We start from the raw sequence: 22,677 nt of genomic DNA, 5'->3' as shown, positions 1-22,677 counted from the left end.
TGTGACCCAAAAACCAAAAAAAAAAAAAAAAAAAAAAGAAATAGCTCCTGGCAGGCACGGGGGACTATATGGGACACCGGGATTTGAACCAACCACCTTTGGTCCTGGATTGGCTGCTTGCAAGGCAAACGCCGCTGTGCTATCTCTCCGGGCCCAGGGACATTATTTTTATATTAATATTGATGAATAAAAAATTCCCAAGTCTATAAAGAGAACTCAGATGGCTGGAGCACTGTTCAAGGCCCTGAGCTCAATCCCAGCTACTTCATGGTTCCAGCCAACATTGGTGATGTAACTCCTGGGTGACCCTCTGTCTGTGAAAAGAAAATCCTGGCCAACACTGAAGAAAATACAATACAAGGACCCATAGGTTTGTTTGGGGCTTGAATATAGGCTCCTGTTTATTCACTGTGTGACTTTGGGCAAATATTCATCCACAGGTAGAGATAGCCATGGCATTTGGGTCCTGTGGGTCCATGGGAAGCAACTGACAGTGCTAAATAACTTAAAAGAGGATTTTCACTTGTTATTCTGCCTTTTTTTCTACATCTGGTGGTGTTCAGTGGTTACTCCTGGCTCTGTACAGAGGGATCATTTCTGGTGAACTTGGGAGTTGATATAGGATGCCTAGAATTGAACCCAGGTTGGCCTTGTGCAAGATAAATGCCTTGCTTGCAATACTCTCTCCAGTCCCTATTCTATTATTTTTGCTTTGAAACTGTCCTATCTTGAAACTTTCCCTCCCTCCTCCATAACGTTGTTTCTGCTGCTCTTCCTATTTTCCTGAACATTCCTTCTTGGTCTCTTTGGCCCATCCTGATCCTCTGCGTTCTCTCTCTCTCTCTCTCTCTCTCTCTCTCTCTCTCTCTCTCTCTCTCTCTCTCTCTCCCCTCTCTCTTCTCTCTCTTCTCTCTTCTCTCTCTCTCATCTCTCTCCTCTCTCTCCTCTCTTCTCTCTCTCTCTCTCTCTTTCTCTCTCTCCTCTTCCCCCCACACCTTTCTTGTTGGTTCTCAGCCCCAGAACCCCACTGTAATACCCAGAGGAACTTTTACAGCTCAATCTCAGAGATTTTGATGCAGCTGGAGAGTGGCAGGAAAACAGCCATGATGTCAGAGGTGTTCAAGTTCCCCAGAAGATGTGACTTACTCCTCCTTCAGGCTTCTCTCTCCATCCAAACTCGGCTCTCTGCACTTGCCTTTCCCAAGTACTGGTCTCCTTTCCGTGGCCTAATTACCATCTACATTTAACTCTCCAACCCAGGCACCCTGGCCTCCCTGGGTCCTACACACAGAATCCCCACTCCCTCCTTTCCTTTCAAGTGTATGGAGGGCTGTGGAAATAGTACAGAGGTTAGGGCACTTGCCTTGAACATGACTAACTCAGGTGTGATCTCTACCACCACCTTTAGATCCCCAATCCCTGCCCAGAGTGGTCCCTAAGTATAGAGACAGGAGTATGTCCTGAGCAGTTCTGGGTGAGGCTAGCTAGCAAAACAAACAAGTGTATGGAAACAGAGTTGTTCCTACCATCCTCTTTATCTCTGGGATGCCTTTGTGGAAATGCCCTCTAGACCCCTGAGGACATATCTTAATCAACACTCACTGCTTTTCATTCTTCAGCATCTTTTTCTACCTCATCTCTTCCTCATCTCCATCAAATCCACCACTCACACAGGACCAGGACCATATGGCCATCTGGAACTCCTGCATGTTGGTAGAGGCCTTTGGATTGATCCTCATATTGCCTTCTAATTAGATGTCTCTCGATTGGTTCCTTTGGTTTACATGTTAAAAAAGATGTTTCCTTGGAGCTGGAGAGATAGCATAGAGGTAAGGTGTTTGCCTATCATGCAGAAGGACAGTGGTTCAAATCCTGGCATCCTATATGGTCCCCATTCCCCCCCTCAGCCTGCCAGGAGCAATTTCTGAGCATAAAGCCAGGAGTAACCCCTGAGCGCTGCTGGATGTGACCCAAAACCAAACCAAACAAACAAACAAAAAAGATGTTCCTCATCTGGCTTCTCCCCCTCCCCTTGGGGGGTGAGTTTTGGTTTTCCCCAATCAAGGCTGCTTTGGAGACCTGGAGGAGGAGGAGCTGCCATCTTGGCTTGTGGTTCCATGTGGTGGAGAGACTGGCTTGTGGGTTAACAACTTGCAGTGTGAGTTTCTAGCCTGTTATTCCTTCCCAACTGTGTATGGATTAGTTACTGCATCAGAATTGCTGCTGGGCCTGCATCTCTTGTCTTACCAAACTTGGGGCATGGGGATCCCTCTCCCTCTCTGGGGATTGTGGAACACAGAACCCATCATTTCACACTGCCCTCCTCACTTTGCATGCCCACATCTGGTCCATGTGCTCATAGCCAGGCCTCAGCTCTCCTCTGTCTCAAGTTGCACACTTGAGTTGCACACTTCACAGTCTCTAACTCTTTGGGCTGCCCTCTTCCTCTTCTAGCCTATATCTGCAGAGCTATTCTGTGAAATGTAAATCAATCCACATACACACCCAACATGTAGGATGAAAACACAACTTTGCACAGCTAACCCTTTATTACCTCTCACTTCTTCTAAACTCACCCCTCCTCCCTCCTCTCTCTACTGCAGGGAAGTTCTCCAAAGGGACCAGGTTGTTTGACACTTAATGCTTTGGTTAAAGCAAAAGCAAGCTGGAAGTCAGAGAGTTAGTATAGTGAGCAGGGCACTTGGTTTGCACACGGACAGCACCACATATGGTCCTCCAAGTACCATCAGGAGTGATCCCTGAGTGCAGAGCCTCCCTGGAACTCCATGGACAAGTCAATGGGAAGCCCACCTGACTGCAGCCAACAATGATCTCCCTCTTTTCTGTTGTTGGTTTTTGGGCCACACCCAGTGACTACTCTGGGGTTACCCTGTACTCAGGGCTCCCTCCTGGCTTTGCTCTCAAGGACGGTTTTGTTCATTTGATTTGGGGGGGGGTGTTTGGGTCACACTGGTGGTGCTCTGCATTCAGGAATCGACAGTGTGCCAGGACCATATGGATTGAACCCAGGTCTACTGTGTACAAGACAAGTGCCTCACCTCCTATAGTATTTATCTAATTATCTATTATCTCTGGCTCCTGGAGGTCTTTTTTAAAATCTTTATTTAAGTACTATGATTACAAGCATGATAGTAGTTGGGTTTCAGTCATAAACAGACCACTTTCACCAGTGCAACATTCCCACCACCAATGCCCCCTCTTTCCAAATTTTGTATTTTTTTTTTTTTTTTTTGGTTTTTGGGCCACACCCGGCATTGCTCAGGGGTTACTCCTGGCTGTCTGCTCAGAAATAGCTCCTGACAGGCACGGGGGACCATATGGGACACCGGGATTCGAACCAAACACCTTTGGTCCTGGATCGGCTGCTTGCAAGGCAAACGCCGCTGTGCTATCTCTCTGGGGCCCCAAATTTTGTATTTTTTTAAAATCAATATCTTTATTTAAATACCTTGATTACAAATATGATTATAGTTGGATTTCAGTCATGTAAAGAACACCTTCCTTCACAGGCTTTCTACTTGGAGTGATTTTTTTCAAGTTGCTCTGTTCCCTTGGCTGAAGAACTTGAAGAAGAACACTTTGACTGAAGGGGGTAGATTTTTGAGGTAAGTTTTCTTCCTCCTGGAGTCAAGCTGAGAGGTTAGGTATGAGAGTGGACTACCCTGTGGCCAGGGTGAGATGCCATGTGCCCCCTCTCTGGGTCCCAGAGCTGTGAAGTCTGACACCTTCACACCTGTACACCTTTCTGGCCCCATCCAGGTGATGAGTGTGGTCTTTCCTCCTCATTTGAGATCACGCTGGCAGAGGAGACTTCAGGGCTAAAGAGGAACAACAAAAAGCAAGTGAACAGACCCATAAGCACTTGGGAATGCAGGAAATGCAACACAGGCATCTGGTTGTCATTTGTCACCCCCTGCCTCAGGGAGCACAATTGAGGGTGTCTTCTGGACATCTTTGCCCTTATCTAGGAGAGCATACTCAAGACCCTATTTCTCTCCCATCCTTGCCCAGGGAGAGGCATCAGTAGGAATCCCAGGTGGGCAGGGGAAAGGGTGCAATCCTTCTTCTTTTCTTTTCTTTTCTTTTGCTTTTTGCTTTTTGTGTTGTACCTACCAATGCTCAGGGTTTATTACTGGCTCTTCACTCAGGGATCACTCCTGGTGGGCTTAGGGGGTGATATCGGGTATCAGGGATCAAACCTAGGTTGGCACTGTGCAAGCCAAGTGCCCTACCTGATATACTATTGCTCTAGCCCAAGGGTGTGATTCTCTCTCTCTCTCTCTCTCTCTCTCTCTCTCTCTCTCTCTCTCTCTCTCTCTCTCTCTCTCTCTCTCTCTCTCTCTCTCTCTCTCTCCTGCACCCAGAAGTACTCAGCGTTTACTCTTGGCTCTGCACTCAGAAATTACAATTGTCAGTGTTTAGGGGACCATATAGGATACTAGGAATAGAACCCAGGAATCGAGACTTACCTACTCCAGTACTCAAGGGTGTAATTTTTTTTTTTTTTTGCTCATACCCAGCAGTGCTCAGGGGTTACTCCTGGCTCTATGCTCAGAAAATGCTCCTAGCAGGCTCGGGGGACCATATGGGATGCCAGGATTCGAACCACTGTTTTTCTGCATGAAAGGCAAACGCCCTACCTCCATGCCATCTCTCTGGCCCTTCAAGGGTGTAATTTTTATAGCAGTGAAATATGTCTCTTATTTTTATTTAAGTGGCCATACCTAATAATGATAGCCATATCCAGTATAGTAGAAAGAGCCATACTCAGTCATTTCATGGATCTGTGCTCAGGAGTAACCCCTGGTGATGCTTGAAGAACCATATATGGTACAGTACAAGGAATCAAACCAGGATAGGCCCTGGTTAAAGCAAATAGCTTATTCGCTGTTTTCTATCCCTAGACTTAGCCAGAAAAACCAAACCCTCAGGGTATACCTTAGAGGTGAAAAGTCAATCATCTCTTGGGCAAAGCAATGGAAAAGGTTAGGAGCAGAGCCAGTCCCCAGAGAGAAGGCATTCTCTGGGCCTCAGGTCTGTTGTGGTGGCCTCACTCATGTCCTACTTGTACTTGACAATACTTTTATAACCCTTGCCCTGTGCCAGCACTGTACCAAGCACCAGACTAGCCTGAGTAATCCTCTCAAACATTCTTTGTTGATAAGGATTATTATTATTTCTGTTCTAGATGGAAAAAAAATCAGTCTCTAAGGAAACACTGACTTTTCCAAGGTCACATAGATAGTGAACTGTTATGCCAGGATTCCAGGCCCAGACCATCTGAATTCCAAAGGTAGTTCTTTTTTTTTTTTTTTTTTAAATATGGAACGCTTCACGAATTTGCGTGTCATCCTTGCGCAGGGGCCATGCTAATCTTCTCTGTATCGTTCCAATTTTAGTATATGTGCTGCCGAAGCGAGCACCCAAAGGTAGTTCTTAACCTTGGTGGTGTACTACTGCCTAACACACAAAGCAAGTGATTATTCAACACTTGCCAACATGATAATAAGAATGAAAATGTATCAGACATTAGAAATCTGCCAGGGGTCAGAGAGATAGCATGTAGGTAAGGCTTTTGCCTTTCATGCAGAAGGTCGGTGGTTCAAATCCAAGCATCTGATATGGTCCCCCATGCCTGCCAGAAGCAATTTCTGAGCATAGAGCCAGGAGTAACCCCTGAGCTCTCCCGGGTGTGACCCAAAAACCAAAAAAAAAAAAAAAAAAAAAAAAAAAAAGAAATCTGCCAAACACTGGGTTAAGCACATTTCATCATTTAATTCATTATCTTATTCACTGAGTGAGAATATTATGTACTGTTCCATTTTACAGATGAGGACACTGAGGTTGAGAAAAGCTAAGAGCACTCTTCCAGAGCTGGTAGATGAATGGACTGAGATACAACATCAGAGGGGTGGATAAATGAATGAGTGGAGATATTGTCCATCCCCCACCCCACCCCAGCACCACCACCATCTGGATAATGTTCCTGAAAGCTGGAAAGGCTTTTTCCTGGGTCCTGAGAGTGACCAGGTTATGCCCAAGTTTTAACAAAAGTGTGTCCATCTGGAGAGCTCTGCTGGATTCAGGGCCAACGGCCTCAGGGGGGAGCCAGGAAGGCCAGTTCCTCCTTTACCCCTAGAACCCCCCAGAGAGACCCTCTCACCATCGGCATCTACTCACAATTGTTTGACCCTCTGAATCTGGTTGGCATGTAGACCCTCAATATCCAGAAAGACAAGGCTTGGAGGCTCAACCCAAATGTTCAGCTCTCCCTGCGGGTTTCTGAGCCTCTGACTTTGTCATTGCTGGTGGCACCTTGCAGAGTCATCTTGGTACCTAAGGAGAGAGGGAGAAGAGAGGAAAGAAGTCAATTCCTAGCCCACACCCCCAAGCCCCACTAACCACCCTCCCTCACTCCACACACCAGTTTCTCACCTTCAGGCAAAGGCAGATGATGGCAGAGCTGGCAAACAGATCTTCCCGAGCCCCAGGCTGGCGAATGCCTGTCATTGTATTTAGGGAATGTGAATGTGGAGAGGGCGAGGGAGAGGTGGTGGCAGGCAGGAGAGCCTCTGAGAGGCAGAGATAGAGAGGCAGAGCCCCCCAGGAGGGGTGGTGGAGAGAGCCTGAGAGCTGGGATTGAGGGCGGCCAAGAAAGGAGACCCAGACCGGGGGAGGCGGGCGGCGGATGGGGGGCAGGGAAGAGAGACAGAATAAAGCCAGTTGCTTTATTCATGGCTGGTGATATTATAGACTGAGTGAAAATCACATTATCGTAATGGGAAAGTTAGAGTTGCTGAGATGATGCCCTGAAGCCTCGGCGCTGATTGGGGTGTGATTGCTATCTGTATTTATATGTAGAAAGCAAAGTTCACTGCCAGTTCAAGATGGTGGCGGCTGCTTTATGCAACATAATTCTTCAGTAGGGAGACGCCCCGAGCTAACGGAGCAGGCCGAGCGGGCAGGGAGCGGAGCCTGAACTCGAGCTGACGCCGGAGCGCAGCGCGCTGGAGCAGGTGCTGGAGACCGAGAAGAGGGAGCTCGACGGCTGAGGCCCAGACCCAGGCCGGGCCCCAGTGACAGGAGCCGGCAGCGAGTCTGGAAACTCGCAGCTGCAGAAGCTGATTCCATCTCAGCCCAGTCCACTGAAATATATGCTGGGTTGGGCTACACTGGTTTATGTAGCCCACCACCCCAGGCTCTCTGTAAATTCAGGATTTTTTGAGGTTTTGGGTCACACCCGGCTGCCCTCAGGAGTTACTCCTGGCTCTACGCTCAGAAATCGCTCCTGGTAGGCTTGGGGGGACCATATGAGATGCCGGGATTCGAACCACCGTCCTTCTGCATGCAAGGCAAACGTCCTATCTCCATGCTATCTCTCCGGTCCCTGGAATTTTTTTTTTTTAAGTTTTGATTTTTGGGGGCCGGAGAGATGGCACAGCGGTAGGGCATTTGCGTTGTATATGGCTCACACTAGACGGACCTGGGTTCTATCTCTGGTGTCTCATATGGTTCTCCAAGTTTGCCAGGAGCGATTTTGACCACAGAGCCAGGAGTAATCCCTGAACTCTGCCGGGTGTGGCCCCAAAACAAAACAAAACAAACAAACAAAAAAAGGGGCCAGAGCAGTGGCATAAACGGTAAGGCATTTGCCTTGCCGTGCTAGCCTAGGACAGACCGTGGTTCCATCCCCTGGCGTCCCATATGGTCCCCCACGCCAGGAGCGATTTCTGAGCACATAGCCAGGAGGAGCCCCTGAGCATCACCGGTTGTAGGCCCCAAACAAAAACAAACAAACAAAAAACCCCATAACAACAATCTTTGGATTTTTGTTTTGGTGTGTGTGTGTGTGTGTGTGTGTGTGTGTGTGTGTGTGTGTAAATTGGAGGCTTGTCTGGAGATACAACCAGCTGCAGAAGCAGGAAGAATTGAATTACTTACTTCCAAGCTCAGTGCTGGGGGCAAGACACTCCTGAAAGAATGCTGGTGGCCAAGAAGTGCCAAGAATAGAACCCAGGACTCCAGCATGCATAGTGTGTGCTGTGACACGCTTTGGGCCCTACAATTCAATTTGGGGATGGAGGTTGTGAAGGCCTCCTCAGTAGTATCAGGGGTCAAAAGGCCACTGCCAGCTGAGACTTCATCCTACACTGTGAATCTGATAGTTTTGATGCTGGGATGGAGGCCATACCACACAATGCTTGTTGTGGGGTCTATGCAGTGCTGGGGATCAAACTCAAGACATCCTGCAGGCCAACCATGTACTTCAGCCCATGCATTTATCTCTCAGATGTAAAATTCAGTTTAATTTTTAACCACATTTTTTTTTTTTGGTTTTTGGGCCACACCCAGTGATGCTCAGGGGTTACTCCTGGCTATTCGCTCAGAAGTCGATCCTGGCTTGGGGGAACCATATGGGACGCCGGGGGATCGAACCGAGGTCCATCCAAGGCTAGCGCAGGCAAGGCAGGCACCTTACCTCTAGCGCCACCGCCCGGCCCCTTTCACCACATTTTTGATCAGTGTTCATGGCTCACTCCTGGTACTGACTCACGAATCACTACTGGTGAGACTCAGGAACCCCATATGGGGACCAGGAATAGAACGTGGTGACCACATGAAATACATGTACTATTTCTACAGCTCTAAAATTCACTTCGAACTGGAAAATGTCAATAATTTTCCTTTTCCCCATTGATGATTTCTTTGAAGTTTTTAATTAATTAATTTATATAAGTATTTAAGTATTAATTTATTTTTTATATAAGTATTTATTTATTTATTTTCGTTTTGGGGCCACACCTGGCAGCTCTCAGGGATTATTTTTTCTCTTCACTCAGAATCGCTCCTGGCAGGCTTGGGGGACCATATGGATGCTGGGAATTGAGCCCTGGTCCATCCTGGGTCGGCCGCGTACAAGGCAAATGCCTTACTGCTATGCTATCTCCCTGGCCCCATTTGTATTTATTTATTTTTAATTGAAATGCATTAATTCTATTAATTTTTTGTTTGTTTGGTTTGGGGCCACACCCAGTGTCATTCAAGGGTTACTCCTACTTCTTCGCTCAGGAGTCAGTCCTGGTACTCAGGGAACATATGGGATGCCAGGGATTGAACCCTGGTTGGTCGCATACAAGATAAACTTGCTACCGACTGTGATATTCTTTCCACCCCTTTGAAGCTTTATAGATCTTTCTCTTTTGGGTGGGGAGGTGGAGATATAGGCTCACCAGGCAATATTCAGTGTTTACTCCTGACTCTGTGCCCAAGGACCACTCTTGGAGGGACTCAGGAGACCATACATAATGTCAGGGATGGGACCATAAATAAGTGCATGTAAGGAAAGTTTCTTACACCTTGTCCTATATTTCTGGCTCCCATTTTTTTCTTTTAATATTTGATTTATTTTTCAGGCATTCCTGCTGTGCTAGCACCCTATTCTTGTCTTCTAATCAATACCTTAGTGCTGGAATAAAAGGGGGCCTGGAATTGCTGTTTGTAAGTGGAGAATCTTTAACCTCCAGTTTAGAGCTAGCCACTAGGGCAGATCAGTCCATACTCCAAGTCTTGTCCCATCCTTGGAGACTGTCAGTAACAATCAGGAAGAGAAAAAAGGTTGTCAGTGTAGCCCAAAGAGCCAAACACCATGGAAGAAGTTTGGTCAATGGTGAATCATAAAGACAGTGATCCCCAAGTTCCCATTGTCTAGCCAGGTAGTAGTACATATGTACTACATACTACATACATACAAAAGGGGACAGTAAATAATCATGCGGTCAGGGGTATGATTTGATGGCAAACATATATCTCTCATGTCTGAGGCCCTGGGTCTATCCCCCACTATTACCCCAACTCCTGTGCTAAGATGAGTCTGAATTGCTCTGCAACAATATAGAGAAGTATGATTGTTATACTGGCTTCAAGATGCAATTCCTCAAAGTGGATCTGGACTGTGTTTGTGGCCTCAGGGTTTTCTTGGGGAACAGAGCAAAGCTGGACCAGGCTGGATCTATCCTATCTATAACTGCCAGAAAAAATAAAAGATACCCAGCTGAAGTTGAAGTTCAGCTCAACATCAGATAAATCTTAGCATAAATATATCCTGTGCAACACTTGGAGCCTACTAATACTATTATTTTTATATAACACTATTTGTTGTTCATATGAATCAGTGAATCAGATTTAACTGTGCAATCTGTGTTTTTCTTCTTTCTTTCTTTCTTTCTTTCTTTCTTTCTTTCTTTCTTTCTTTCTTTCTTTCTTTCTTTCTTTCTTTCTTTCTTTCTTTCTTTCTTTCTTTCTTTCTTTCTCTTTCTTTCTTTCTTTCTTTTTCTTTCTTTCTTTCTTTCTTTCTTTCTTTCTTTCTTTCTTTCTTTCTTTCTTTCTTTCTTTCTTTCTTTCTTTCTTTCTTTCTTTCTTTCTTTCTTTCTTTCTTTCTTTCTTCCTTCCCTCCTTCCTTCCTTCCTTCCTTCCTTCCTTCCTTCCTTCCTTCCTTCCTTCCTTCCTTCCTTTCTTCCTCCTTCCTTCCTTCCCTCCTTCCCTCCTTCCCTCCTTCCTTCCTTCCTTCCTTCCTTCCTTCCTTCCTTCCTTCCTTCCTTCCTTCCTTCCTTCCTTCCTTCCTTCCTTCCTTCCTTCCTTCCTTCCTTCCTTCCTTCCCTCCTTCCCTCCTTCCCTCCTTCCCTCCTTCCTTCCTTCCTTCCTTCCTTCCTTCCTTCCTTCCTTCCTTCCTTCCTTCCTTCCTTCCTTCCTTCCTTCCTTCCTTCCTTCCTTCCCTCCTTCCCTCCTTCCCTCCTTCCCTCCTTCCTTCCTTCCCTCCTTCCCTCCTTCCCTCCTTCCCTCCTTCCTTCCTTCCTTCCTTCCTTCCTTCCTTCCTTCCTTCCTTCCTTCCTTCCTTCCTTCCTTCCTTCCTTCCTTCCTTCCTTCCTTCCTTCCTTCCATCCATCACACCCAGCTGCCCTCACAGGCTATTTTTGGCTCTGCACTCAGAAATTGCTCCTGGCAGGCTGGGGGAGGGAGGCATATTGCATGCCTGGAACCGAACCCGGGTCCATCCCAGATTGGCTATATACGAGGCAAATGCCGTACTGCTGTGTTATAACTCCAGCAACCTGTGTTTTTCTATGCTTACTCTAGCATCATTCCCTGCCCACTCCTTGCCCACTGACCTCAGGCTTTGTACTAATTGACCAAGGAAGGCAGTGCTCCTGAATCAAAAGAGCAAGATTTACCACTTAACAGTTGTGTGGTTTGGGAACTTTTAATACTGGAGAGCTTTAGTCTCTTTACCTGAGCCATGCATGGCATGCCAGCTGCATATACCAACCTCGCAGGATGGTTATAGCCACTAATGAGACATACAGTGTGTAAAATATTCAGGTCACTCTGGGGAAAAAAAATCAGGGTTGGGGAGACAGCTTGAAGGTCCGTGTGTATGCTCTAAAAAAATGACTATAAATTACCAACCCCTTTAAGTTCTCACTCACACAGTGGTCTCAACGTTTTAAATCTACAAATCAGCACTCTGAGTTGTTCTTGGACCATATTCATAGCAGTTGCAAATCACTGCTCTAAGGACAAAATTGTTTTACTTTTTTCTTGTTTTTCGGGCCACATTGGCAATGCTTAGGCTTACTCCAGGCTCTGACCAAGGATCACTCCCAGCAATGCTCACAATATGGGGTGTCACAAATCAAACCTGAATCTGTCATGTGCAAGGTAAGCACCTTAACCTATGTACTATCTCCAGGACCGGAAAAAAGCAGAACAATGTCTAACAAACTAAAGCCTCTCTCTTTTTATTTTATTATTTAGTTTGGAGCCACACCTGATAATACTCAGGAGTCATTCCTGGTATATCGAGGACTATGTGGTACTGGGGATGAAACATGAGCATATGCAAAGCATGTGCTCTACTCTTTTTAGTATTCCCTAGCTTCCTCTTTTAAGCTTGAGAACAAAATCTACCTGTTTTTGGTCCACAAGTCTCCTTCCTTGCAGAAAGATGAAGAATGAACCAGGTAGTGATAAGTAGAAACTTGGAGGGGACTTGGCCAACTCCTAAGGAAGGACCTGTCTGAACCCCAAAACTGCACAACCACTAATTCTCAAAGTACCAGATAAATACCTCGGCCAGCTTTGAGTCCAAACTTGGGACACTTTAGAAGTGTCTTGGTCCCTGGTGTCTGTTGTTTCTTCCTCTTTCTCATCCATACCCGGGGCTCAGGGCCTGGTGAAGGAAAGAAGCAGAAAGAAGAGTTCTGAGCTCCACAGAGGTGACCTAGGTTCTAGTCTGAAGATCTTGAATCTTCTGTGGAAGGGTGGGATCATTTCAGTACAGATGTTTCTAACATTTTTTTAACTTATTTTTATTTATTTATTTTAATTAATTAACTTACTTATTTTTCGAGGCCATACTCAGCGGTGCTCAGGGGTTACTCCTGGCTCTGCACTCAGAAATCGCTCCTGGCAGGCTTGGGGGACCATATGAGATGCCAGGGATTGAACCCAGGTCCATCCTGGGTGGGCTGCATGAAAAGCAAATGCCCTACCGCTGTGTTATTGCTCCAGCCCCATGTTCCTAAATCTTAAAAGAAAAGAACAGTTAAAAGAGTTTTGCCCTCCCTCCCTCCCTCCCTCCCTCCCTCCCTCCCTCCCTCCCAACAGTAAGTGTTCTTTATAATAATTATAGAATGTTCACAATAAAAGTGAAAAAAAAAAAAAGAGGTTTGCATAGACCCTGAGAACCTGGTACTTGGATGACAATCTTTGTCTCTGAATGATGCAATTATTCAGGCATCCTTTCATGGGCAAATAGATAGGAACAGTTCCTCTTTTTGTATGAAGGAGATTCAAGGCCTGGAGCAGTAATATCATGGGTAGGGCACTTACCTTTTATGAAGCTGTTGTGGATTCAATCCCTGGTCCTCTGATACTTCCCAGGAGTGATCCCTGAGTGCAGATCCAGGAGTAAGCCCTGAGCATCATTGGATATGACCCCTAAATAAACAAACAAAAAAGTGGGGAACACAACCAGTTAAAACAGTATGAAATGGTGGAGGCTATGTTGTACCTCGAAAGCATGCTCCTAAAGGCATTTGATTATACATTTACTTTTTTTTTTTTTTTTTTGGTTTTTGGGCCACACCCGGTAACGCTCAGGGGTTATTCCTGGCTATGTGCTCAGAAGTTGCTCCTGGCTTGGGAGACCATATGGGACACCGGGGGATCGAACCGCGGTCCGTCCAAGGCTAGCGCAGGCAAGGCAGGCACCTTACCTTTAGCGCCACCGCCCGGCCCAGATTATACATTTACTTTTTTATTTTTGTTTTGTTTTATATTTTGTGTTGGGGTCAAACCCAGCAGTGCTCAAGGGTTACTCCTGGCTCTGCATTCAGAAGTCACTCCTGGCAGGCTTGGGGTACCATATGGGATGCCAGGATTAGAACCACCATCCTGGAATCGGTTGCGCTCAAGGCAAATGCCCTACCACTGTGCTATCTCTCCCACCCTATACATTTATTTTTAAACACTGTGCTCAGAAAACCAAAAGCCCAGAAAGGCTGGATTTTGATCTGTACTCCTCATTTTTTTATCGCCTTTCTGGTGACACACATCTGTCTAGACTCAAGGTCCAAAAAGAATGATATAGAGGGTTGGGGAGAAGACTCAGAAGGCTAGTGTGATATCTTTGCGTTCAGGAGGCCGGGTTCCATTCTTGTCACCACCTGGTCCCCTGTGTACCACTGGGTGACCCAGGAGCACTAATGACCCAAGAATGACTTAGGAGTCACTCCTGAATACCATCAGATCAGCCCCTCTTCCCCATAAAGGGTATGACACAGTGCAGGAATACAACATGTAGAACCATTTTGACTTAAAAGAACCCTCAGGGCAGTGGATGGGGTGATAATAGACCCCAAAAATAGAAGAGGACACACTCAGGCATCTTCCAGTCCCATCCTATTTTCTGTTTACCTCCTGCCAGCCTCCCTTTGTCTTCACGGTACTCAGGTCACTGACACTCCAAGGATCCAGCAAGGGACACAAATCTGGGGTTTCCCATGCTCCTTCCTTTAGCTTTCAGTCCCCAAATCCAGGCAACTTCTTCCTGAGCACAGTCATTTCAGTAAACAGAGGTAGTTTCATCTGTTACAATAAAAGACTTGAACTAAAATCCGTAAACAGAGGTAACTTCATCTGTTACAATAAAAGACTTGAACTAAAATCCATATACTCTTCCAAAGATTCTGGAGAACTGATCTCTGGGTGCTTTGCAAATTCGAATTCTCCCTGCTCTGACCTTCTTCAATTTCATGATGATTATTTTCCTTTCAGTGCTGAGATGTCCCCACCTTAGGGGGGCTGGAGAGACCAGAAAAGTAACCCATCGAATAAGATTTTGTTGAAGCCAGAGTGATAGCAAAGTGGGTAAGGCATTTTCTTTGCACGCAGCCAACCTGGGACAAATCCAGGTTCAATCCTTGTCATTCCATATGGTCCCCCGAGCCTTCCAGGAGCGATTTCTGAGTGCAGAGCCAGCAGTAGTAACCCCTGAGTGCTGCCAGGTGTGCCCCCCCCAAAAAAGATTTTGTTATTTCAGAAACACGGGGCAGTGTCCAAGGAGACAGTACCATTTCTAAAACCTCTGAGTATTTGAAGAAGAGCGAAAGACATCTTTGAGGGCAAGAAGCTGGGGTGGTGAGTTAGTTATTTAGATTCCTCTGGGGCACCCAGTTTGTGTCCTTTTGTGTTATGTCTGTACAGCTAGGGCAGGAGTTAGTACACAGATCCCTGATCCTACTGTTCGAGAGAAAACATTATGCTTGTTGCAGATGGAAGAAAGATGTCATATCTGCCCCCAGAGAGTCCCCTTCTTAAGGAAGAGAAACTTGCCCAGGGTGCAGAAAAGGGCAAATCTGTTCAAAAGCTGGAGGCAAGATCCAGTGACCCCTGCCTTGCATGGATGTCAAGGAAAGTCTCAGTGGAAATGTCACTCCACTCCCCTGGAGGGTCCTGCTGTGGTGATAATCCATTCGCCTCCCCTCATTATGCCCCCCCAACACACACACATACATACATACATACATAAATCTTAATTGTGTCCAGGGCTTTTTACAACGTTAATTAATCATATTTAGGGCTGTATCCAGCTGTTGCTGAGGGAAAGAAGGTCCCACACGCCTGTGACTTAGTGTAAATCCAATCAGATGGAGGAATTCTTTGATTCTGGAGAAGCCAAGCATGGGAAAGATGCCTCTAATCCCAGAGCCCCCTCAGACCCCTGCCTGCCAGTACTCCCATGACCGCCTTGGAAACTGATCTGGGCTGGGGCTATGGGAGGGGCAGGTGCAGGTTGAGGGGCACAGGCGGGGGGGGGGTGGTGTCTGAGAGGGCACAGGCATGAGTAGACTCAAGGCATGGGCTGCTGTGCTGACTTGGAGGCTGGTCTCGGCAGCTCAATGGACTCAGGAGAGGCCTTGATTCCGGGAGAGCCCCAAATTATTGCAGGAAGCTGAGCCTGAGCTGGCCAGACCAGCGGGTGGGCAGATCTGACCTAATTACTCTATGCAGCAGCCAACATGGTCTGAGAGGAAAGTGGGCTGGCTTGGCTGTGGCCCTGTCATCTCCAGAAGTCCCCACAGCACTCATTTCCTTTGAGCTCCCCAGTGTCTTTTATGTCTGTTTGTATTTGCTTCCCTTCCTCGGGCTCCAGGGCTTAAATTCAATGCCCTTCACTGAAATCTGTCTCAGCCACAATCTCAAAAGCCTTAGACACAAACTCACATCTTTACAGATAGATACCCAGGTTCGATCCCCAGCATCTCATGTGGTTCCCCAAGCACCTTCAGGAGTGATTCCTGAGTGCAGAGCCAGAAGTAACCCCTGAGCACCAGGGATTACTTTTGTGTGGGCCACAAAAGCAAGCAAGTAAACAAACAACAAGAACAAAAACCGAAGGGAGATGTGGCTCAGTAGCAGAGAATGCCTTACTTGTCTTGTGAGAAGCCTTAGATTTGATCCCTAACACTGCCCAAAAGTGAGAGAGAAAGAGAGAGAGAGGAGAGAGAGAGAGTAGAAAGAGAGAGAGCGAGGAGAGAGAGAGAGAGAGAGAGAGAGAGAGAGAGAGAGAGAGAGAGAGAGAGAGAGAGAGAGAGGCAGGCTGGAGACTGTTTCTTCTGTTTACATGAATAGCTCATTACAGAGGGGATGAGGTAACAGAACCAGAACTGCTGCTTACAGCCTCACATGGGAGGAACATGAAGGGGCTTCCCAGAATAGGGAGGTGGAATGCAAAGCTGAAAGAAGGTCTCTCAGTGACCCAGTCATGGCTTCTGGGTCCTCTCTGTTGGGATGAGCCCACCTCACACACTCCTTGTTGAGGCCTCTAGGCTCTGGGTCCGGGTCTAACTGGGCCTAAATAATTGAGGAGCCCATTACAGCCTCGCTGGTGCCTCACTGTCAAGTGTAAACGCTGCACTGGTCGGGTGGGGAAATGGGGCTAATTTGAATTGATAATAGGAAACGCAGGGAAAAGTCATCTATAGTGAGTGAGGAGCGAGCGATCCCCGAGCAGATGCTAAATCTTGTATAATGAAAGAATCTGCCGATGTCAATTATGTAGGAGCGTCTTTGCAGTGGTTGGAGGCGGTGGGCAGGCGAGGGAGCGGAGGGCTGGGTGCATCCCATAAACCCAAACACCCATCAAAGGCTCATACATATGGAGCGGTGAAGATTACAGCATAAATTTGAATGTTATGAATGTGCATGAGGGACAGGCAGGAAGCTCACCTCGGAAGGCGACAGGGAAGGGACTGTGTGTATACAGAGGATTTTCGTCCTCTCTGTTCCCCAGCTATGGCTCCTCTGCCCCAGGTCATGCCAACTCTGCACTCAGTTGTGTGCTAGATTGAGAAAGAAAGTCAGGGTCTGTCTGGGCCAGGGCCAGGGTCAATCTTTTTCTGGGGCCTGGGTGGGGGTCTCTTGAGGGTGTCACGCCCAAACTATACTGCCCTATTGAGATGGCTCCTGGAGACTGACACGGTCAGAGAGCTGGACATGACTGTGCAGGGGGCACAGCTGTCCGTCCCACCTGGTCCCCATTGAGAGTGATGTCTCATGTGGGATGAACAGAGGGAGGCTGGAAGACAGCTTGGAGGAAGAAAGAAGTCACAAATGAGGCTCTTCAAGGGGCTTACAGCCCAAAATACCCACACCAGGGGGTACAACTTCTGATCCTGCGTAGAGATGTACTTGGCACTTGGGAGTCTGCATGCCCAAGCATGCCCTCATACATGGCCCAGACCCCTTATCTGTTCCCAACCTGCCGCTGCTCCCTGAGCAGACTTCCATGATTTGTGGTGCAGGCCACCCAGGGACTTTAATCTTCACCGTGACAAATGCAATAAAAGGAACAATTTGGAGATCAGAGCTAAGGAAGACACATTTACAAACCCTTCCCCAAAGGTTGGATGGGGCTGTCACCATGTGATTTGTGCTAGAGATGAAACCGGGAGGGGGAGAAGGGGAGACAGAGCTGGAAAAGGCTGGCTGGGAAAGAGGAAACACCCCACCTCTCCTGCTCTCTGAGGCTCAGCTAGCAGTGGGGTGGGCTCAACCCTCCTGCCCGAGGGAGGAGGACCAGACCATGGGGGGCTGTGGCTCCCTCCCCTATCACAACCAGGCAGCACGACTCAATTACGAGAAACACAGGCCAGAACCAGGCGTTCTGGAGATTCATCTCAGCAGCTCAGGGTCTCTACATGGAGAATGGATTGGTGGTGAGAGTTGGGGGAGGGCTGGAGAGAAAAGGCAGAATGGGAAAGACATTTAAATAGAAAGTCAGTGTCAGCTCCCCTAGAGAAGGGAGCTCCATGAAGACCCCATCCAGAATAGGAAGGGGGAGGAGAGGGTAGAAGAGGGAGGGGAAGGTTCCTACCCAAAGCTTTCAATAATGAGGCCGACCCAAAAGGATCTAGATGAAGTCCAGAGAGGGAGACACTGAGCCTGAAACTGAAGCAGTCAGAAGTTCCAGGAAGAGACTGAATGGTGCTCTGACATCTAGGCTGGTGGATGCCCAGTTGAACTCTAGATGGTGGCACAGTCTGTGGCCTTAGGCTCCATCCTCCCTCAGAGCCTCTCTTACCCATCTGTATAATGGGCACTAGGCTGATCTGCAGGGTACCAGTCTGATAGTATCTTAGATGCCTGGGTTCTGGGAAAGGACCAAAGAGAGTGAGCAGGAGAGACAGACCCACCTGCCACACCTCACCCTGCTCTCCTGATCCTGTTCTGGTTCCTGACAGGGAGCCTCCCTTCTGGGAGATCCTCAGTTCTTCCATCTCCTCAGATGCCACAGAGGGTTCACAAGAATTTATGTATCCTCTTTCTCCTCTAAGGACCTCCGCACTCTGATTTTCCTTTTGGATCTGGTCATCCTCCAGCCAGTGCCATCCCAGCCTTGTTCCCTCCTCACCCTGTCCAGATGGCACCCCATCAAGTTTTCTCTGCCCCGGGGCTAACTCAGATGCCTCCAAGTTCCTTCTAGTTCCCTGTCTGGGTTGTTGTCTTGGTTTTGGAGACACATCTACTTGTGCTCAGGAGTTTTCCATGCTTACCTACCTATGCTGCTCACCCTGACACACTTCCACCCAGGCTAAGGACCACAGAGGTGCTAAGCTGGGTGGGAGGGTTATTTCTCAGGCTTGGAAGCATGAGCACTCCATCTCATCCAAAGCCACATCTCAGGTCCTCTCCATCTTGCATCCCTGTGCCCATCTGACCCACAACCTGAAGACTGACTGCCTCCACACTTGAGATCCAGACTAGGTCCTCATTCATTCCCAGGAAAGTGATCTGACTATTTCTTAGGGTGAGGTAAAGAAAGAGCAGAAGTACATAGGCTTGGCTTTTGATCAAAAACTCCCCAGGGAAAATTGCGGGGGTGGCAATACTAGCAAGATTCAGTCATTATGGTCAGGGCCCAGATAACCCAGAATTACTCCCCCCACCCCCCCGGACAGAGTGGAAATTCTGTAGTGACTCTAGCTGGATTAGCACCTCCAAGGGGAGGTGGGGATGTTGGGGGTGAGGAATGCAAACTTGTTTTTTAAATGCTAACCATATTTGAGGTGAAGAGAGGGATTCATGGAGGCCAAAACAGGAGTAGTGGCGCTCCCAAAGTTGCTTAAGAGAGGCAGGGGCTGTGAAAACCTTCCACCCTCTCTGTGGGCTCCATGGTATAACTTGATCTGGAAGAGAACACAGAATAGGGCGACTCCCATGGTCCTCTGCTGCCTCCCGCTGGGGGAGGGCAAGAGGGTGGGCTCTGTCCTACCTGCCCTAGCTTCTTCACAGCATCCTACCCTTCCCCAGGCCTCCTCAGACACTTCCCTCACCCCAGCCTTCATCTCCAGATGAGCACTCTATAATAAGAAATTAAAAGTAAGTGAAAAGATCTTTCTGGAATCTGGGATACTCTCTATTCCCTTCATCATCTTCTCAGAGGAGAACTTTGACTTAGCTCGCTCATTTACCTCTCTATCCCCACAGGACCCCATAAAGGGCTAGGCAAGAGAGGAAGAGCTTGAGAATCTGCCTATCTTTTTCTCTCTTTTCTGGAATATTTCTTTACTGAGTGTCAGCTTTCCCTGAGGCCAAGACCAAGGCCAGAGAGAGCCTTCAAGTCTACAGGGCACTTTGCTTTCTAGAAGATGGTTCTGAACTGAGGCTCATCCATCCCTTACCCTACTCTGCCTGTCTCTGCCTAGTCCAGTCCTGAGGGGTGTGGGACCTCACTCAGTGACAGAGACTGGAAGGACAGAGCCAAACGAGGGTAGAAAGGACCAACAGGGGCAGGAAGTGGCTCTGAGAGGCACTCAGATTCCCTCCCGCATTAAATTAAATTAATGAGATATAACAAAACATCCAAGGAAAAAAGACGTTCTGGGTTTCTCTATTTCATGTTCACTTAGAATTCTTTTTGTTTGTTTGTTTTTGTTTTTGGGTCATACCCGGCAGCACTCAGAGGTTACTCCTGGCTCTGTACTCAGAAATTGTCCCCAGGAAGGCTTGGGGGACCATATAGGATGCCAGGATTCAAACCACTGTCAGTCCTGGGTTGGCTGCATGTAAAGCAAATGGTCTACTGCTGTGCTATCTTTCCGGCCTGCATTTTTTTTTTGTCTGTTTTATGGGTCACACCCAGCAGCGCTCAGGGGTTACTCTTGGCTCTATGGTCAGAATCACTTCTGACAGGTTCGAGGACCATATGGGATGCTGGGATTCGAATCACCATCCTTCTGCATGCAAGGCAAATGCCTTGCCTCCATGCTATCTCTCTGGCCCGATGTAACTTGTTTTTTAAATTTTTATTATAACACCACAATTTATCAAATTATTCATAATTTGACATTAAATGTTCAGACATCAATCCCACCACCATTATGATCTTCCTCCCTTTACCAATGTCCCCAATCTCCCACTAACTATCACTATAGCCTGCTCCCTAGTTGGCAAAAATTTACAACATATTGTTTGTTACAACACAGAGGCAAATGGAATTATCAAAACATAGATCAATTAAGATCAATTGTGGGGCTGGAAAGATAATACCGTGTATGAGGCGGTTGCCTTGTGTGTGGAGGACCCAGGTTTAGTTCCCAGCATCTCATATAGTCTCCTGAGCCAGCCAGAAATGATTCCTAATGCAAAGCAGAAGTAACCCCTGAGCACTGCCAGGTGTGGCAAAACAAAACAAACAAACAAATAAGAATCCATTGAAATAATTGAAATAATTAGCTCTCCATGTTATGACTAAAGTCAGTGTCTACCTATTAAATGAGCTGTGTTTGGTGCTAGTTGAGCCTTTTTTCACTGTAACTGGTTTTTATTTTGGATTTTTGGGTCACACCGGCGGCACTCAGGGATTACTCCTGGCTCTGCACTCAGAAGTTGCTTCTGGCAGGCTCGGGGAACCATATGGGATGCCAGGATTCGAAACACTGCCTGTACTGGGCCAGCTGCATGCAATCTACTACTGTGTTATCTACTGCTGTGCTATGTCTCTGGCTCCTCACTGTAACTTTATTTTTCTTTTCTAATGTCTTTATTTATACAATTTGATTACAAACATGATTGTGTTTCAGTCATATAAAGAACACCCCCCTTCATCAGTGCGACATTCCCATCACCAATGCCCTAAATCTCCCACCTCTTTACACCCCTGCCTGGATTTGAGACAGGCTTTCTACTTGCCTCATTCATACACTTTGTCATGTTAGTTGTCAGTGTAGTTATTTCTCTAAACACACTCACCACTCTTTGTGGTGAGCTTCATATTGAACCTTCCAGCCCTCATCTCTATTGTCTCTGAGAATTATTACAAAATTGTCTTTTATTTTTCTTAAAATCCGTAGATGAGTGAAACTATTGTGTCTATCTCTCTTCCTCTGACTTATTTCACTCAGCATAATAGATTCCATGTACATCCATGTATAGGAAAATTTCATAACTTCATCTCTCTTGACAGCTGCATAATATTCCATTGTGCATATATACCACAGTTTCTTTAGTCATTCATCTGTTGAAGGGTATCTTGGTTGTTTCCAAAGTCTGGCTATTGTAAATATAGCTGCAATGAACATAGGTGCCCTCACAGTAACGCATAACTCAGATCCGTCTACCCAGCACCCACAATAGGAGGCTGGAAGAATCCACAGAGGAAGCAGGGCTGAGTACAGTTCACCCATAAAGGGAACCAACTGAGTGCCTGGTGACAGGGACCCAGATATAAAATACACTCACATACCCTCCCTCAGGGAGTATGTATGGTTGCAGGTCTCCAGCCACCCTTTAAAAAAGACTTGATTCACCCACTCTCTTCTAATTCTTCCATTCCTCTAGAACTTCAACCTTTGCTCCTGCCAAAAGTGTGAAAGGAAAGTCACAATCCTCTCACCTGTTCTGCACTAGTCTGAGCTGAGCTGAACTATGAGCAGGAAGACCAAGCGGCGCTGGCTTCTAGCCCTCCAGCCCACCCCCTCTTGGCTGAACTTGACCTAATGACCTCTTGCCTTTAGTAGGCTGTAAGGTCTGGATCGGAAGGGGAGACATTTTGACCTTGGGAGAACTGCCCCATTTTTCTCTAGGCTCTGCCAGTCCTTAGTGCCCTTTGGAGGTTTATAGTCATATAAATTGCAGCGTCCCATGCCAGACTTGGAGCCTGCAACTATAAATAGGCACGAGGTAAACAAGGTGGCAGATGCAGGGGCTTGGGACAAGTCAAATCTGCCCCTCTTTGCCTTTGCCAAGGCACATCCGTGGAAAGAGATATGTTCCCTACCTCTCCTCCCTCCCCTTCCCTGCCTGCTGGCTGGGCTTTGGGCATGGACTCCTCTGCTGGGGATTATCTGCCCCTCCACTTTCTGCAGCTCCCCTGGTCCCCTGCCCTGTTATTTCTGAGTCAGGATGGGGGTTGGGGGAGGCCGTAATGTCTCTCTCTGTTCCCCACAGTGTCCCCCACAGACACTCCCTCCAGCTGCTTCACATGCCGCCAACTTCTTCACCAGGCTCTGCCACCAGGGGCACCCTGATCCCTTCTCTGTCCTAACTGCAGAAGTGATGCCAGCAGCTTTTCTAGAAGGAAACCTTTTAGAAACT

The 22,677-nt window shown here is 47.3% G+C and overlaps 1 long non-coding RNA gene and 1 other non-coding gene across 2 annotated transcripts; both read right to left on the bottom strand.

The window, feature by feature from the left end:
* Nucleotides 1-3,789: 3,789 nt before the first annotated feature.
* Nucleotides 3,790-6,493, bottom strand: LOC125994874 (uncharacterized). Its single transcript, XR_007490691.1, has 3 exons — nucleotides 6,457-6,493; nucleotides 6,202-6,357; nucleotides 3,790-3,839 (listed from the first exon to the last, which is right to left on the bottom strand). It is a non-coding gene; the product is annotated as an uncharacterized LOC125994874 (long non-coding RNA).
* Nucleotides 5,338-5,444, bottom strand: LOC125995250 (U6 spliceosomal RNA). The gene has a single exon (XR_007490802.1). It is a non-coding gene; the product is annotated as a U6 spliceosomal RNA (small nuclear RNA).
* Nucleotides 6,494-22,677: the final 16,184 nt, after the last annotated feature.

This window comes from Suncus etruscus, chromosome 17 (genome assembly GCF_024139225.1).
Source record: "Suncus etruscus isolate mSunEtr1 chromosome 17, mSunEtr1.pri.cur, whole genome shotgun sequence".
NCBI lineage: Eukaryota > Metazoa > Chordata > Mammalia > Eulipotyphla > Soricidae > Suncus > Suncus etruscus.
Note: the sequence above shows the minus strand (reverse complement) of the source record. Positions and strands in the feature narration are given on the sequence as shown.